Source organism: Stegastes partitus, unplaced genomic scaffold, assembly GCF_000690725.1.
Source record: "Stegastes partitus isolate 25-593 unplaced genomic scaffold, Stegastes_partitus-1.0.2 Scaffold77, whole genome shotgun sequence".
NCBI classification, from domain to species: Eukaryota; Metazoa; Chordata; class Actinopteri; family Pomacentridae; genus Stegastes; species Stegastes partitus.
The window spans coordinates 433,916-440,454 of NW_007577808.1; positions in this window are offsets into that span (position 1 = coordinate 433,916).

The following is a 6,539-nucleotide window of genomic DNA, read 5'->3' on the forward strand; positions in this document are numbered from 1 at the left end:
ACTGCCACAATGCAGACGAATGTTTGAATCATAGCATCACAAATAGATGGTAATGATGTGTCGAAATGATCTGTGGAACAAAGCATGGCGTTAACCTCAGGAAGGGATGTTGTAACTTCATACAGCACGTCTTAGTTCTGCCAGTTATTATTAGAAGCACAATGATTTGGCAGCATTTCTGTGATTATTTTGTACTGGCATCTATCTATCTATCTATCTATCTATCTATCTATCTATCTATCTATCTATCTATCTATCTATACAGTTGAAATCAGAAGTTTACATACACTGTATAAAAAGACACATAACCTTTTTTTTTCTCACTGACATCAATGTTTTGGGTTTCCTTCCACAAGCTTCTCACAATAGTTTGATGAATTCTGGCCCGTTCCTCCTGACAGAACTGATGTAACTGAGTCAGGTTTGCTGCTTCACACGTCTTTTCAGCTCTGCCCACAAATGTTCTCCAGGATTGAGATCAGGGCTTTGTGATGGCCACTCCAAAACACTGACTTTGTTGTCCTGAAGCCTCTTTCTAACTAATTTGGCGGTTTGCTTCGGGTCATTGTCCATTTGGAAGACACATTTGCATCTAAGCTTTAACTTCCTGGCTGATGTCTTGAGATGTTGCTTCAGTATTTCCACATAATGTTCTTTCCTCATGATGCCATCTATTTTGTGAAGTACACCAGTCCCTCCTGCAGCAAAACACTCCCACAACATGATGCTGCCACCCCCGTGCTTCACAGTTGGGATGGTGTTCTCAGGCCTGCAAGTTTCCCCCTTTTTCCTCCAAATGTAACGATGGTCATTATGGATCAGACCGGACAGGACATGTCCCCAAAAATGAAGGTCTTTGTCCCTGTGTGCATTTACAAACTGTAATCAGGCATTTTTATGTTTCTTTTGGAGTAATGTCTTCTTCCTCTCTGAGCAGCCTTTCAGCCCATGTCGGTACAGGACTGGTTTCACTGTGGATAATGACGCTCTCTTCCATCTTCACAAGGTCTTTTGCTTTTGTTCTGGGGTTGATTCGCACATTTCACATCAAGCACTTCATCTCTGGGACACAGAACCCGTCTCCTTCCTGAGCGGTATGATGGCTGGACATTCCCATGCTGGAATGTCGTGGTACCTTCAAGCATCTGGAAATTGTACCCAAGGATGAACCAGACTTGTGGAGGTCCATGATTCTCTTCCTGATATCTTGGCTGATATCTTTAGATTTTCTCATGTTGTCACAAAAGGAAGCAGTGTGTTTGAGGTGTGTCTTAAAATACATCCACAGGTGTGCCTCCAATTAACTCAAATGTTGTCAATTAACCTATCAAAAGCTTCCAAAGTCATGACATCATCATCTGGGCTTTCCCAAATAGTCTGAAGGCATCTTAATGTATGCAAACTCTGACTTTGAATAAAGTAATAAAAAAAATCTCTAAAAAAAAATCTCTCTCATTATTCTGACATTTAGAAAATAGAATTTTTTTTGGTAATCCTAACTGACCTAAAACAGCAAAAGCTTAGTCGGATTTAATTTCAGACAGTGAGAAAAAAAAAGGTCATGTGTCTTTTAACACGCTGTATGTAAACTTCTGGTTTCAAATGTATATTTATATATAAGGCTGCTGCGCTCATTTCTGTCCGACTGCCCGTGTGGCTAATTAGTGTCTGTCATGAACACAGCTGCAAGTTAAATAGTTCAGTCAATCATCAGATTCCAGTTCACTACTAACGGCACAAGAATTGATTTCTTCTCTGTGTGACATGATTGTGATTGACAGTAGTTTTTAAAATAGGACAGTAGTTTGATGTTGCGAGAAAGTCATCTAAACCATTAAAGTTTTAACAACTCTTACTCCTTTTTGCTTACGATGAAGAAAAAGCTATTTGCAGTACAATTAGTTTCAACCAAGCTGGCATGGTAGCTCAAAGGTTGGTTGGTTGGTTGAGTGGTCCCTTTAGTGCAGAATGAAATATGTCAGCAACTGCTAGATGGAGTGTCGTGTAACGTATGCTGACATTAATGGATCCCAGAGGACTGACTTTGGTGAAAACTTTTTCTTTTGCACCACCAGCTGGTTGACATCTGCGGTTGTTACTGAAAGATATGGATGGAGTGATTTAGTAAATACACTGATGACCCACAGAGGATGAACCCTTCACCTTTCATGGGGCATCACAGATCTTGATTTGCTCAATACTTTGGTTAATGGACAAGTACCTAAAAGATTAATGACATTCCCACAAGCCTCAGTTGGAATGTAGGTTCATTGCAAACTAGATCTTGCAAATGTTGCTAACCTAAAAGGGTGAACATGATAAACATTTGAGCAACACCGCTGTAAAGGCCAATTCATGCTTTCTGTGTCCGTGTCTGCAGGGGTACATATGAGGTGAAATTCATCATGAGGATCTGCGAGATCCCCTCAGCAGGCATCCATATGCAGCCCACAATTGTGACTGTCTGCGCTGCAACAACGCCAACTACAGCAAGAAAACAAGCCAGATAAACAAATGGTGTTTAAAAGCATTGCCTGTTCAGAACAGATTCTCAATCATCTACACCTTTATACTTTAACATTAAAAGAGTTGTGACTGAAGTAGTTGCTGCTGGACTTTAGAATAGATTTGTACGTGATTGTCATCACTGCAGCACAAACAGAGTTGAAAGTCCTAATTTCTCCAGGAATCCTGTGTAATATCCATTTAAGTCAGCACATCTCAGGAATAACCACACTGACAAAGTGCTACAACCTAATCTGTAACTAGTTCTTATATGTTATGTTATATATATATGTTATATGTTATGTTTCCATATTTCTATTTCTATTTTTATTTTATTCTATTTTTTGTCTTATTTTATCTTATCTTTTTGCACTGCATTCTTTGCACTAACACTTTAGCTCTGGATCTGGGAAACGCTGTCTCATTTCACTGTGTACTGTACAGCTGTATGTGGTTGAAATGACAATAAAGCTCTTTGAATTGAATTGAACTGAATTGAATATCTTGTAAAAAAAATTCTTTTAAAAAGTGCAAATAAACAACCAACCTTTCAGAAAACAGGAGAACTGTGTGTTTTCCTGTGTTCAAAATGAGAGGCAACTTAGCAGACTGATATGTACCTACTGTGGGATAGGATAGGATGTGGACAACCACATCGGTCTGCACACATGGACACAGAAAGCATGAACTGACCTTAGACCTGTGAGCATACTGACATTTAGCTCAGAGCACAGTCTAAGCATTGCAGTGAACTCTAATGCATGTTGAAGTTTAGTTTAAAACCAGTGCATTAGTTATCTATATGTTAATGTTATTCAATATTCATTTCTTCTTGCTTCAGATTGTTCGTCAAGCATGCACTAACATCAATTAAATAATCAATCAATCAGACTTTATAGCACTTTTCATACAGACAGAATGTATTTACTATATATACATACAGAAGTAATACCCCCTCTACATTTTAAAAGAGTTTGCATGTCTATTTTTCATAAGTGCTGATGATTAATTGCTGTTTTATGCAGTACTTTTTGCTCCACTGTGCATGAATTGTGCTATAGAAATAAGGTTTCTTATTTTCTTTTCTGTACTTATCTCCTTTGGCTTCTCCTTCTACTTCATCTTCTTCATCATTTTATTAAATTTTTCTTAAAAAAAAAAAAAAGAGTACATCACAATACAATATAAAACCACTGAGGACTATGTGGTAATGTGTGAGGGTAAAAAAGAAGAGGCACCAGAAAGCAAGCTCAGCAGTTGTGAGTGTCCCACGCCCAGCATAAGCTCTACCTTTGTCCTTTTTGTTATTTAGTGTTATGCGGTAAATCCAGGTGAGTCTCATGATACTTTATTGAATTCCATATTTTATCTCTGCAACAGTCATCAAAGTAGAAATGATATAGAGCACTTTGAGAAAATTGAGTTGAGATGAAAAGAGGCTTCACTCATGATTGTTTGTCTTTTCTCTGTGATTTGTAAAGGTAGGACAGACGCTGCTCTCAGGAGGATTAGAGTTGACTGTTTGCCAGCTGTAATATGCACAGATGGACCAACATTGCTCAATGCTAAGTCTTTACTTTAACAGGCTTTTATCCATACAGACCACAGAGGGAGGAGGAGAGTTCAGAGATGCATCTGGCTCTCAGTCAGACCAGTGACAGAAGGGTCAGCATTACACAGATATTAATATCTCACAATATTACTTTTTGGTTGTTGTTTGTTTTAATCAGCATAAAAGAAAAAGAGCCTGAAACGCTAAAACAGAGCAGCGTGTAACCGCCTCACTGACCTGTGGCCTTTGACCTCTGTTTTTAGAGGAGAATACGCCTTTGAAGCAGAGACGATGAAAGATTCAGGTCAGTCTCTATCGGTGAGCAACATGTTCTGATCTCAGAGACCAACACAGCTTCAGGGAAAGTCCATCCATCCATTATCTATACACCGTTTAATCCTCACTAGGGTCATGGGGGGGCTGGAGCCTATCCCAGCTGACTTAGGAGGGGACACCCTGGACAGGTCACCAGTCTATCACAGGGCTACACTTAGAGACAGACAACCAAGCACACTCACATTCACACCTACGGACAATTTAGAATCACCAATTAACCTCAACATGTTTTTTGGACTGTGTGGGAGGAAGCTGGAGAACCTGGAGAGAACCCACGCTGCCCACGTGCAAACTCCACGCAGAAAGATCCCAGGTGTCCACACCGAGACACGAACCGGCAACCTTCTTCCTGCAAGGCAACATTGCTAACCACCGCTCCACTTTGCAGCATGCTACAGGGAAAGTGAAGGGCAAAGAGCAGATTCTGAAGTGAGGGTTGGAACAAAGCTGGAACAATACTGTTTAGATAATATAACATTTATCCAGATGCAAAGCCTTTCTTGCATTTGTTTTACATCTGTTTACTGAGCCAGTGCTGTACTCGATAATGAAACATTTATAGGTATATAGATGTTGATGTTCACGGATGTTTGTTGCTGTTGTTACATCGGAAAAACAGTGAATAAATTAGGAGGCTGCACCTCCTTTCATTTTGTGCTGAAATTATGAAAATGTCTTTTATTGTATTAACGCCCCCTGCGCTCTGCGATAAAGAGAAATTTTACATTGTGATGTTTTCAATGCATGTTTCTCGGTAACAGTAATATATCAAAAGCAGGCACTTCTGAAAGGGCTTCCTGTAAATGCGTTCACACTATAATGCCTGTTTATTTTCTATTTTGTTGAGCGCACTGGGAGGATTTATGCAAGAGTGTTTGTTCACATAGTAGTTCAAAATTATCATATGTATTCATATGGAAACATTTGTTGGAAAACTAGCTTGTAGAGTAAAACATTAAATCACACGAATGAGCAAAAATGTCAGAAATTATGTAGCTATGATAATCCAAAGCTGCTTTTAACCCTCTAAATCCTGTTAGTGATCTGACAGATACTATGGCAGTGAAAAAGTCAATTAGCAGCTTTAATCCTCAAAGTGACCCCACGGCTCATGATGGTGGGATTTCTGCTTGTAATCACAACATTAGATTGTGTTTTTCAAAACTGTACCAGCACATATATATAAGTCAGATAATAATAATCATCACCAAGCTGTGATATCATATGAACCAGTGTATCTCTGATTTAAAATAATCATCCGGAAAAAGTTCAAACAGGAATTAGAGAAACTTCGGCACGCAGCTGGGTTCAAGTCTGTGCGTCCAATGAAGCGTGCAGATAATGAAGCTCTGGCACCAATATTCTGGCATGCTGGACTTGCAAATGCGAAGCTGGAGGGAAAGGATGGAAAGGAAAGTGCCGCTGGCTGTTTGCTTTTGTTTAATATGGTGAAATCAGCCTCCAGATGGGATCTCTGTATGATTACCATATGGGCCCACAGTGATTTATCAGATGTTGCTGGAGGTCTCTGTAGCAGGAAAACCACCTGCCAACAACATAAACTGATTATTCTGTCATAACAGGCATGTGAGAGATTTTTTTGAAAATGCAGTATTCTTATCTTCATTTCTTTCGCATGTTAAAATGCTTGTGCAGAGAGAACCGCTACCTGTGCATGAACAGGCTGCACCTACACAGCAGGGATGTGAGCAATCTGCCAATGTCAGCAGGCAAACAACAATCCTAACACGGCAATCCTGTTTCAGTAGAAAGCAACTGGACGGCTTTTACATTTCACCCTTTATCTAACTGACTGATGAGGAGTCCCATGAATGTACTGTCATCCTCAATGCACAGGCCTCAGGTGTGAATGGTTGCACAACTGCCAGGTGAGGGATAGCTTCAGATGTTAATGTTGGCTAAACTTTCTGGGAAGAAATCTCAAGACTGCACTATGAGTTCCTGATAACTGGTGACACAGATCCCTTCTTGTGTTGCAGTTTAACTGATGCTTCCTTCACTCTTCTCTCAATCCATCTGTCCTCAACAGGAGTGTCCTACAGATCGATAGATAGATAGATAGATAGATAGATAGATAGATAGATAGATAGATAGATAGATAGATAGATAGATAGATAGATAGATA